Source organism: Colobus angolensis, unplaced genomic scaffold (assembly GCF_000951035.1).
Source record: "Colobus angolensis palliatus isolate OR3802 unplaced genomic scaffold, Cang.pa_1.0 Scaffold142, whole genome shotgun sequence".
In the NCBI taxonomy this organism is placed as follows: domain Eukaryota; kingdom Metazoa; phylum Chordata; class Mammalia; order Primates; family Cercopithecidae; genus Colobus; species Colobus angolensis.
This window is the reverse complement of record NW_012114511.1, coordinates 3953273-3966223: the sequence shown is the minus strand read 5'-3', so window position 1 is coordinate 3966223 and position 12951 is coordinate 3953273.

Below are 12951 nucleotides of genomic sequence, written 5' to 3'. Positions count from 1 at the left end.
ACAGGCACCTGCCACCACACCCGACTAATTTTTTGTATTTTTAGTAGAGAGGGGGTTTCACCATGTTGGTCAGGCTGGTCTTGAACTCCTGACCTCGTGATTCACCCACCTCGGCCTCCCAAAGTGTTGGGATTACAGGCATGAGCCACCGCTCCAACCGGCATTAGATTCTCATAGGAGCATGAGCATGAACCCTATCGTGAACCGCACATGCGAGTGATCTAGGTTGTGCACTCCTTATGAGAATCTAATGCCTGAGTACAGTTTCATCCTAAAACCTCCCCTCCGTCTGTGGAAAAATTGTCTTCCACGAAACCAGTCCCTGATGCCAAAAAGTTGGGGACCGCTGTTCTAGACCACCCAAAATATGTTCTTGCTAAAAGTTATTTTAAGATTTTCACTAAAATAAAAACTAAAAATTTAAATATTCTCATGGTAAAATTTGTGGTCCCTGAAGATAGATTTTATAACAAGCATGAACTGCTCCACAATATAACGTAGCATTTCACTCTCTTTTGAAATCAAAATTAAATCCAGTTTAAATTCTGTGGAATGCTAGATTTTGCTTCCATCTCTTCACCCCATCATGGGTAATAGGGTAATCCATCCACATTCTTTACCCAGTGACTGTGAACAGGGTGGATTTCTCCATGCCTTGCCTTGGCTCAGCCATGTGACTTGCCATGAGCAGCAGTATTTTAGCAGATGTGACATGAGCAGAGGTTTAAAATGGGCGTGCACACTGGGACTGTTGCTGGGGTGCTTCTGCCATCTCCACGAACATCCCCCGGCTGGCCTGCTGGTCATGAAAGGAGGATGAGAGACACGTAGAGTGGTGCCAAACCATGCCAGCCCAAGCTGGCCTATAGCAATGAACAGCAGCTGGTCCCCAAACACATGCACTAAATAAACACTGTTGTATGCTGCTAAAATTCTGTGATTGTTCTACCGCACTAATTACTGCGGCCATGGTTAACTGATACAAGCCCCTTCTTACCAAGATTACCATGTCCTTCAGTACTGGCCATTGGCTGTGGCCAGTTGCCGCAGCTAATACGTATGCCCGGCCTGGCTGTGAAGCACATCTGCAGGTGGGGGGTGCCGTCCCATCTCCTCTGTGACAAGTTCAGTCACGGTGTCCTTTGAGAACAAAGGCTCCCAGAACTGCAGCGCTTTGTGCTCAGCCCTCATAGGCACACATGGTCCTCAGTGAAATCTGATCGCCTGGGTTTGATTCTTGGATCCACAACCTTAGGAAGTTCACTTTATCTATTTTTGCCTTATCTGTCAGATGGAAACAATAATAGTACCTACTTCACAGGGTTCTTGTGAGAAATAAGTGAATACGTACAACATGCCTAACACAGCGCCTCCTGGCACACAGTAGGTATGCACTAAATGCTGTCTGTTACTATTAGCACACATGTGGTCACCCAAATATGCTTCCTCCTAGGTCCTCCCATCTCAGAGGACACACCCTCGTGAGTGCAGGTTTCTGCCATCGATGGAATTCACACCTTCTTTCCCTCTCTGGTCTTGAGAGTTTCAACTAACCCTCTTGAGTTGAGACCATCGCGCTTTAATGCGGGAAGCATTAAGCCTCCAATCCTAATCTTTGGTTAAAAAGTCTGTTTGGAAGTTGTCTTCTGGGTATCCTGCTGCTTGCAGCTTCTCTTTTCTACTCTGAACTACACCAACCCTCACGGGGGTCAAGAAAGTCCACACTTGAAGGACATGAAGTGTGGCTCTCTCCCGCTCCTCGCCCCAGGGATGAAATGCCTTTCATTCTTTTGAGGTGAGCCTGCAGCTGAGAAAAACTAGACATAGTTATTTCCTCAATAGGTCATTCTGCTACATTTAATTCTCAATAAATCTTCACCATGAGATTTGAATTCCTCGGCTTTGTTTTATTCAGTGTGTACCTCCAGCACTTAGGACAGAACCCACACTTAGTAGGTGCTTGATAAATGTTGTGTAAATGAATGAATGAAGAATGTGAATCACAAGGTGGGAACAATTTTCAAACTAGGGGTGGAGAAATCAACATGACCATTCACTGTGTGCCCAGCCTCGTGCTTGACACTGAGGTCCAAGCAAGAAAAGTAACAAGGCACTTGGAGCTTGTAGTCAAGTCCTCAAAGACTAAAGTCTGCAAAGTAAACAGAGCTCAACCACACAAATCACTTGTTCTGCCTATCCCACATCAGAGAGAACCCAGTGAAGTGTTGGTTCAGAAGAGGCAGGATGTGGCCTAAGGTCTGAAGGCATGGGAGGGACTGGGGCAGAGGGCATGGGGGGCCCAGCTTACCCTGAGATAAGGTGTCCCAGAACACCATGAGCAAGGGCACAGCACAGGAATGAGATAGCTATTTGTGGAAAAGAACCATGACACCAGCCTGAGCCATTTGCAGCACTTGTGATAGGGAGTCATGGGGGTAAACTTAGCTATTTCAGGCTGTGGGCTGAGTGTTGAGACTTGGAGGTTAGGCTGGGAGTGGATCCTGGCAAAACAGGCCACAAAGACTGGAGCCCTGAGGTAAGGTGTGACAGTACCCACTAGCAGCAGGGCTCTCTTTCCTCTTATTCCAGGACCAGGTGAGATTTGAACCCCTGCCAGAGCCTCCAAATATGAGCCCACCACAGGGGCACATCCCTCTGCTCCTCTAAGAAGGTGAAATTTATATGGGTCAGGAGGCTTTGGTTTCCAGCAACAGAAAAACTCTAGCTAACTTAAGCAAAAAATGATTGTATTAGAAAGAAATGAGGGTGGCTCACAGAATCAAAGAAAATGCTAAAGAGGCTGTCCCAGAAACAGGAGGAAGCAGGACAGTGAAATCAAGGGCTATGGAGCAATCCCTTTATGGTGCCACCTTGGGGATACATTAATTCCATTTACTTTGTTTCTTTCTTTTCTTTTCTTTCTTTCTTTCTTTTTTTTTTATTATACTTTAAGTTCTAGGGTACATGTGCATAACATGCAGGTTTGTTACATATGTATACTTGTGCCATGTTGGTGTGCTGCACCCATCAACTCGTCAGCACCCATCAATTCGTCATTTATATCAGGTATAACTCCCAATGCAATCCCTCCCCCCTCCCCCCTCTTTTTCTTTTTTAATAGAGACTGATCTTGCTATGTTGCCCAGGCTGGTCTTGAACTCTTGGCCTCAAGCAATCCTCCTGTCTAGTCCTCCCAAAGTGCTGAGATTACAGGTGTGAACCACTATACTGGGTCCCATTTTCATGTCATTCCATTTCAGATTCAAGGAGGTGTCCAGGCACAGTGGCTTATGTCTGTAATGCCAGCACTTCAGGAGGCTGAGGTGGGAGGGTCCCTTGAGCCCAGGAATTTGAGACCAGCCTGGGCAACAGAGCAAGAGTACATCTCTATTTTATTTTATTCATTTATTTATTCATTTATTTATTTATTTTTAGTCAGAGTGTCACTCTGTTGCCAAGGCTAGAGTACAATCTCTGCTCACTGCAGCCTCTGCCTCCTGGGCTCAAATAATTCTCCTGCCTCATCCTCCCTAGTAGCTGGGATTACAGGCGCCTGCCACCACGCCTGGTTAATTTTTGTATTTTTAGTAGAGATGTGGTTTCACCATGTTGGCCAGACTGGTTTCAAACTCCTAACCTCAGCTGATCTTCCTGTCTTGGCCTCCCAAAGTGCTGCGATTATAGGCATGAGCCACCACGCCCAGCCCCATCTCAAAAAAAAAAAAAAAAAGATTCAAGGAGGAGAGAGCATCTGATTGGCCTAGCTTGGGTCACACGCCAATCCCTTAGCCAAGGAATGGAGGTAGCCTTCACTGACAGTCCACCAAGATTATAACAGCTGAAACAGTTGCCCCAAGCCAAATCTCCAAAGCTAGTGCCAAGGGAAATGGATACTGGGCAGGCCAAAACAGTGGCTCTCTATTACAGGACATGTGCACTGGGAAAACCTAGGGCCCAGTTGGTGCTGGAGGCTGGGGAAAGTGGGAGGATGGAGCAGTTACCTGAACAGATAGGTGTATCTTTGTGACTGGATCCCTAGGCCTCAGAGCCCAGCACTCATTTCAAGTTCCTCCTTCAGGGGCCTTCAGGACTGTGAGGGTGAGATGTGGGCTGGTAGGGAAGAAGGGGCTATTAAGGTTCTAAGTGGTTGCAGTGAGCTGAGATTACACCGTTGCACTCCAGACTGCTCAACAGAGCGAGACTCCGTCTCAAAAAAAAAAAAAAAAAAAAAAAAGGTTCTAGGTGGGAACCCCAGGCCAGTGTTGAGAAGTGAACCCATGGAACTTAATAATTTAATCGTTCCAAAGTGAGAGGAGGGAGGGACTTGGCTTTTCCTGGGATATGGCAATCATGGACAGCAAGCCCACTCTCAATCTCCAGGATGCCGAGAGGGTCAAGCGTTCCCCCGGCTTCCCCAGGCCCCTCACACCACAAGAAATTTCAAAAGATCAGAGGCAGAGGCCAGTGCTCATGCAGGGGAGAAGCAGGGAGAAACCTCCTGCTTCATGCAGTCGAAAGAGAGTCAAACGGGGGCGGGGGTTTGTTAGGAAAGTGTAATTACCAAGCCTGCCTGTTCCTAAAGCCTGGCACAAGGAAAATGGGACCATCTGGGATCTTGATGCTGTACAGCGGGGGCAGAGGTAGACTCAGGGCAACCGAAATCCTCTCCATGTGGTTGGAGCCTCCCTGAGCCTGGTCCAGACCTGGCCCAGCTCATTCTGAGAGGTGGAATGAGTTCTGAGCACAGGTCGCACAGGGACTTGTAGGCTCTTCAGGAACCAGGGAGGAGTGGGCTTATAAGAATGTGAATCAGGAGGAGGAGACAAGAAGGTTCTAGATTCACTCTCCATTCTTCCCTGCCCTGCTCAGAGCCACAGGAAGCTGACCTCTGTGTAATTACTGTCCTGGCTCCTTGCCCTCAGCTTCCTGTTGGGTTTGGCCAGTGGAAGGCACTGGCAGGAGACTAGCTGATAGGATAAGAAAGAAGTCAGGGCACTCATTCCACAACCTCAGCCCCACTGCTGGGCCTGGGTGTTGGTAGCAGCTGCCTTCCTCTGTAGAAGGCCACAGCTCCCATGGGGCAACAGCTCTCCCACAGCCACAGCTGTCACCAAGTTCTGCCAATACCACGCCCAGGCACAGTGGCTTACACTTGTAATCCAAGTATTTTGGGAGGCCAAGGCGGGCAGATCCCTTGAGGTCAGGAGTTCGAGACCAGCCTGGCCAACATGGTGAAACCCCATCTCCACTAAAAATACAAAAACTAACCAGGCATGGTGGCGCACACCTGTCATCCCAGCTACTCAGGAGGCTGAGGCGGAAGACTCACTTGAACCCAGGAGGCGGAGTTTGCAGTGAACCGAGATCGCGCCACTGCACTCCAGCCTGGGCGACAGAGTAAGAATCTGTCTTCAGACAAACAAACAAACAAAAAAACCCACCGCACCTCCTCTTACCCCTTCCGGCCTCCAGGTGGTAAGGGCTTTCTTCTGTGGCCAGGCCCTGGGTGCCACCTGGCCCTCGTAGTTTCCTGCAGCCCTGGTCGCCTGTGACTAGTCTTTTCATTAGCCTCTCCTCAGCTTACCCTCTGAAGGAACCACCTTTTTTCTGCAGGCCCCTGGTGGAACAACCTCTTATCGTAGCATAGCAGCGTGGAAGCCCCCTGTCACCTTGGCTTCTTGCTGAGCCCCTTGCTTGCCCAGGGCTGCCTCAGAGAGAACAACAGTCACGGAATCTCAATCAAGTGTTCTCTGCTGTTTGGCAGGGCCCTTTAAGAGGTTATTCTGTCACCTCCCTGCCTCCACGCATGGAGAATAGTAATAGGGCTGAGACTGGCCAACCCGGGAAAGGCCTTCAGCCGAGGAGAGGCCTTGTGGCCTCAGCTGCCCCCAGGGATGGGTTCTCTGCACCCTGCCTTGCTTGTGTTCCTTCTGCTGCCATCTCAGCCAATTCCTTGTCCCGTTAATGAAAAGCGTGCAGCTCTGTCCTCCATGGACTCTTTGTAGCAAGGAAGCCAGGGCTCTTTTATAACCATCCCCTTAACTTCAGTAGTCTTCCACTTACCTCTTCCTTTGCCCAGGGATAATCCTTTTTTCTGCCCCCCGCCGCTACCTCTCACTCAGAGCATGGTGAGGAGCAGGGAGAAAGATTGGGAGCCTTCTCTGAGACTTGCACTCCCACCCCAGACCTTGGTTTTCCCAGGAAGCAGCAAGCAGGGGCAGGCCTGTTTCAGACTGAAGGCAAGACAGATGCTCATTAAGGAAGCTGAGAACCGAGGGAGGTGACTAATGGTGTCAGGAGCAGAGCCCAGCAGGAGCAGAGAATTGAGCAACGGGATCAGAATTGAATGTGGGAGAAAACAGGAGAGGAGAGGAGTCAGCGCCCAGAGCCAGCGCGCTCTCACTCCCAAAGGATTCTTTTAGGAGAAAACACAACCAGCCTCCTCCTACAGCCTGCTTCTCTCCCTCCTGAAAGCTGTCATCTTTGAAGACTACTCCGTCACCTTGTGTGGGGGAGGGGTGGCTAGGACATGGATACAGATAAAGGTAAGATGTTCATTCATTCATTTCACAAACATTCACTAAGTGCCTGCTACATACAGGGCACCAGCAGTGAATCAGACAAGCAGAATCCCTGCCTTCATGGAGTTTATTACCTGATGCATTTAAAATGCAGACTTACAGCCGGGCGCAGTGGCTCATGCCTGTAATCCCAGCACTTTGGGAAGCTGAGGCAGGCAGATCACCTGAGGTCAGGAGTTCCAGACCAGCCTGGTCAACATGGCAAAACCCCATCTCTACAAAAATACAAAAATTAGCCAGGCGTGGTGGCAGGCAACTGTAATCCCAGCTACTCGGGAGGCTGAGGGACGAGAAACACTTGAACTGGGAGGCGGGGAGGCCGCAGTGAGCTGAGATCACACCACTGCACTCCAGCCTAGGTGACAGAATGAGACTCCATCTCAAAAAAATACAATACAATACAATACAATACAATCCAGACTCCCTACTGTGACTCACAAAACTGCACATGGTCTCTTCAACTGCACTCTATGCCCCTCTTTCTCTCACTTTGCTCTAGCCACAAAGGCCCTCCTGCTCTGCCCTGAGCATGCCCACTTCACTCCTAACTCAGTGCTCTTGCCTTGGCTGTTCCCTCTGCCTGGAACTCTTTTTCTCCCCGATGTTCTCGTGACTGCTTCCTTCCGGTCATGTAAGTATCAACTGAGAGATTTCCCGAGCAGAGAGAAAGGCACTCTAGGGAATGTGGAAAGCTTGTTGGCAAGGCCTGGTGTGGGAAAGAGCTGAAGAACTAAAAGGAAACCAGGGTGGATGAGGCAGAGAGGGCAGAGGGAAGCAGGGGAGATTTAAGCCGACCTCCCCTGAAAGTTGGCCCTGATCAAAGGCTGTGATCCAGGGAGCAGGTGACAACAGAGGAGAGCCCAAAGAAGAGTTTTTGAGTTGGTCACAGCTTCAAGTAACCAGGGAGCATTCTGAAAAGCTTTATGAAGAATTCACAACTGTCCACCCAGGGCAAGAAAGAGAGAAGCATTTATCCAGTGGTTCCCACTCCCCTTGCCAAGAGTTTCCCCCAGGGAATTAACTACCCTGCACCACTGGGCTGCCCAGGCAGGAAAGCCAGGCAGTTTCCTGACAACAGAGAAGCCCTGGGGCGAAGAGCAGGGGCGTGAATTCAGGGGCCTGTGGGTGTGGCACTGCCAGGTCACGCGGCATGAACAGGTAGAAGCCAGCGTGGAGCTGGTCGTGGTGCACAAGAGGTGTCTGGAACAGTAAGAGAGACACACCATGAGGATGGAGGGGGTGCTGGAGATAGGAGGGGTGAGTGGTACTTGCCTAACAAGAGGGTGGAAGCAAGGCAGGCAAATATTTCTGACGTGGGTGGAAGAGGAAGCTGTGGTTTGAGACATCAGATGGTGCCTCCCCTTTGTGGGGTGCCCAATCAGGGCACTGCCACCCCTACATGTCTCAAGGAGCCCATCTCTCACTTTGTGGGGCATTTACTAAGGGTCCCATAGCATCATCCCATGGGAAGGATGAGGAGGTAGGGTACTGATGTTTCTCAAGGTACCTGCATGGAACCTGTGTTGGGTGAAAGGCTAGGGAAGAATCTCACCGCATTTATCATGAGATCTGGCACACTCACTCAGTAATCAGTGTCTACCAAGCATCTACTATGTGCCAGGCGCTGTCCTGGGTGCTGGAGGAGTGGCAGTGAGCAAGAACACATGGGCCCTGCCATTACTGAGCGTAACATCCCAGTGTGTGACAGGCAGACTTAGTACCCATTCCACACATTTCTTTCTTTCCTTCCTTTTTTTTTTTTTTTTTTTGAGACAGATTTCCCTGTCACCATGCCAGAGTGCAGTGGCATGATCATGGCTCACTGCCACCTCAACCACCCAGGCTCCAGCGATCCTCCCACCTCAGCCTCCCAAGTGGCTGTGACCACAGGCATGCATCACCACACCTGGCTATTTTTTAAATTATTTGTAGAGATGAGATCTTGCTATATTGCCCAGGCTGGTCTTGAACTCCTGAGCTAAAGCAATCCTCCCACCCCAGCCTACCAAAGTGCTGCAATTACACCATGCCTGGCCTCCATGTGTGTTTCAATGTGTACACAGAACAGGTAGGTGCTATCTCATGGGAGCCTACAATCCATTCCCTTCCTCCATAATCTCCCCCTGTCCCCACCCACACCCAGCTCCACACGGAGGGCCCTGGGCAGGGGAATAATTCCAACCCCTCATGCTGGGGGCCAGCTCATTCTGATTTCTCAAGAAGTTTAATTTTGCCAACAGCCAGAGGCAATGACAGCAGCTCTGGAAATTTGGCTTCTGGTACTCTGGGCTGGGATAGGCAGCCCAGAAATAATTGCCTCTTTGAGTGCTTTATTGGAATGTGCACGTGCTTCCTCCTCTGTAGGGGCTGTTCTCTCCCAGGGCTGCTTCTTAAAGTGAGGAATGAATTAGGCCTGTGAGGCTGCCGGGGCTGCTTCAAGGAGTGGGTGGAGGGTAGGTCCGCCTGAGGGAGGGACGTTATCCAACCCCTTTCCTGCAAAATCACATTATAGGGACAGGTGTTTGGAGAGCCATCTGCAATCTATCTGTCGCAAGCACCAAAGCCTCACCATATTATGATCCTAAAGTTACCCCTAAGGTCTTCCTCCAACCCTACATTGTGCCAGAAGCACCTCACAGAAGTGCCTCCCTGCGCTGGCTGAGGATGGGTGGCCCTGAGACTCGGGCTCTGAGATCTGAGGGCTGCTTTGCTCTAGGCGTGCCCCTCCACGCTGCTGCCCTTTGCACAGGTTGCCTGTGCCTCCTTGCTCGGGGCAAGGAAACAGAATGCTAATGATGATGAGTCCAGGTTTCCCCGGGTGTGGACACCAGCCAGACAGATGGATTCCAGTGCTACATCCTGGCTCCAGCCTCCACACCTGCCACTGCACCAAGATGGCCGCCTCCCCTACTGACTGTGGGCAGGAAATGAGGGAAGTGAACAGGCAGAGAGCAGAAGTGAAGGGACTGAAATGCAGGAAGAGATTTCATTTTTCTCTGCCCCAAATCTGGTAGAGTCTTCCCAAGGTCACTGAGACTGTCTCCCTGACTCCAGCCCAGTCTGTGGCCTCCCAGCCTCCTAGGGAGCCCAACCCACACCCCCGACTTGCTGGGCACCTGGACATGGGGGATGAGGGACTTCAACTCCATGCAATTATTTCAGCTCCATGATTTAGCTGAAATCCTCTGCGTTCAAGCTGTTGACTATAATCTCTCTAAAATAATCACCCTCCTTTTATTTAGGTTATAATGTGGTGTTGAGGCACACGACGGAATGGCTGTTAGGGACATAAGGACCTCTAGGCCTGAGAACTCCTGTGGATGCTGCTCGAAGCTCCAGCGCTCCTGCAGGCCCACGGAAGTGCTGTGCCATGCCACTCCTCTCCAGTCTCGGCTTCTGGAAAACTATTCATTCTTCAAAATCCCAATCAAAGATCACCTGTTTGGCCAGATGTGGTGGTTCATGCCTGTAATCCCAGCACTTTGGGAGGCAGAAGTGGGAGGATTACTTGACCCAGGAGTTCCAGACCAGCCTGGGCAACAAAGTGAGACACTGTCTCTACAAAAATTTAAATATTAGTCAGGCATGGTGGCACACACCTGTAGTCTCGGCTCCTTGGGAGAATCACTCGAGCCTAGGAGTATGAGGCTGCAATGAGCCATGATCTTGCCATTGTACTCCAGCCTGGGTGACAGAGCAAGACCCTATCTGAAAAAACAAGATCACCTCTTCTTTGAAGGCTTTTCAGATCTGATCCCTTTTCAGGTCTAGTTGATTGCTCTCCTTTGAGTCAATACTTCATTCTGCAAATGGCCTGATCTTGAACAAGTTACTAATGATTATGGGACCTCTATAAAATGGAGATGATAGATCCCTCACAGGGTTAGCAAGCAAGGAGTTAAAGGTAATGTACTTTAAAACCTTGCGTTGCACTTGGCACGTGATCAGGGCTCAAAAAATGACAGTTTTTCGAGTGATAATGGCAGTGATTGCACTTTTTCAGTCGTCTGTTTACATATCTGTCACCTCTAATAGATTGTGTATTTTTCAGGACAAGGGCCGCAGTTGAGTCAGTGCTGTAGGCATGGCACGTGTGAGCACCCAATGCAGAGTAATGAATGTCAGTGTTACCTTTGAAACACAGTAATACCAACTGGCTTCTAAAGAGTGTTTGCCATATGCTGGCCCCTGTTCCAGCTAGTTTACCAAGATTATGTCATTTCATCTTCACAGCAATCCTATAAAATATTCTCATCCCCATTTTACAGATGAATAAACTGCAGCTTATCAAGGCTAGACAATCTGCCTGAGGTCTTACTGTAAGAAGTAGGAGATGGAGACAGTTCTTGAACCAGATCAGTCTGACTCCAGAGTTTCTGGCCACCCACCCACCTCCACTGTCCAGTGTGTTCTGTGCTATGTCGTAATCCTCAGGTCACCTGTCTTTCTTTTCTGCCTGACAACAGGAATTGGGTTTGGTTGATTTCTGTAGCCACTAACTCATGTACAGACTCTGGCACACAGTAGGCCACACAGTCAATGTTTCTTGGATAAGTAGATGAGAAAAGGAGAGGGAGAAAGGAGATGGTCAAAGGCAATTAAGAAGATAGTAGGGCTGGGCGGGGCAAGAGATGTTCAGTTTTGGAGAGCCATGGGAGGTGAGGCTTCAAGTGGGCAGGGAAGGGTATGGCCTGGCCCTGGGGCTCACACACCTTTCTTGGGGCTCCTTGCCATTCCCACCATCCCAAGTGCAAGAGCATTTGGAAGGGCATTCCCTTGGAAACAGACTGAAGCTCAGAAGAATCCAGGCTGAAGGCTCAGGTGCCCCCCTTCTCAGGCAGCTGCTTCCTACTCCCAGGACCCCTGGCCTGAGTTAGGGGAAACAAAAAGAGGTTTGCAGCATGTGAGCCAGCATTTGGGAGAAGAGCAAACAAGAGCAGACAGAAGCATCTCTGTGCCTTAGGAGACTAGACAGTGGTGACCAGGGAGTCACCCCCCTTCCTGAGCTCACCATTCAGGGCCTGACCTGACTCGGGAGGCTTGTAGCTTGGGGGAGCCAGCCTTGGTGGAAGTAAATCTCTCCGGTGAGTGGGTGCGTGCGTCTCTGGCTCCCTGTCCCATCAGCACGCTGGGGTGGGGCCTGCCCGCCAGCTGACCCCAGGACCTGGGATGCAGGAACCCTTACCAGCCACTCAGCCTGGCATCTTCAAGCCCAGTTGGTGCTAGAGGGAGAGGGAGTTTTTAATTTATATTTCTCGGCTTGATTCAGAGTCTGGGCAGCTATTTTGACTGCTTCACTGGAATATTCTTTAATCCTGAGTTTCTTTTTCTCATTATGGCTTGAAAATTAAAATCTCTCTGCCTTGGGCAAATGAAGGCTGAGTGAGAGAAGGCTGCTGCCACCACACATTTCTTATTTAAGTCAATTTGGAAACACCAAATGCTTTCTCTCAGGGCAGGTGACCGAGGGAAGAGGACAGGGCAGAGTTTAGCCTCCTCCTTGCCACGTCCTGGGCATTAATCCTCCCATTATTCCTGCAGCCCTCGCTGACCTGGCCTAATCACAAACTTAATAACACCCTGCACTTGCAAAGCTCTTCTCCATGCATTATTTCCAGCAGAGCCTCACAACAGCCCTGTATGGAAGGAAAGCAGGTGTTCTTGTCCTCACTTTTATTAACAAGGAACTGAGGGCCCCGCACATTTCATAGATGAAGGATGGAAGCCTCTGAGGTCCTTCGGGAGGTGCAGTGGGGTGGAGGTGGAGAAATTGTGACCCTCTCCCCTTCAAGTCCCCTTGCTTCCCAGAAGACAGTGGAGCCAGCACCCCTTCTTCTCATTGCTCCCAGAACACTGAATGGGAGACCCATTCAGGAGCAGCGTGATCTAGGGCAGTTCCTGTCCACCCTCTGAGCCTCAACTCCCTTATATTTATTTATTTTTATTTTATTTTATTCACTTTTTAATTTTATTTATTTATTTTTTTTGAGACGGAGTCTCCCTGTGTCTCCCAGGCTGGAGTGCAATGGCGCAATCTTGGCTCATTGCAACCTCTGCCTCCCGAGTTCAAGTGATTCTCCTGCCTCAGTCTCCTAAGTAGCTGGGATTACAGGCATGTGCCACCACACCTGGCTAATTTTTGTATTTTTAGTAGAGACAGGATTTTCACCATGTTGGCCAGGCTGGTCTTGAACTCCTGACCTCAGGTGATCTGCCCACCTCGGCCTCCCAAATTGCTGGGATTATAGGCTTGAGCCACCTTGCCTGGCCTATTTTATTTATTTATTTTTTTTTGAGATGGAGTCTTGCTCTGTCTCCCAGGCTGGAGTGCAAGGGTGCAATCTTGGCTCACTGCAACCTCTGCCTCCCG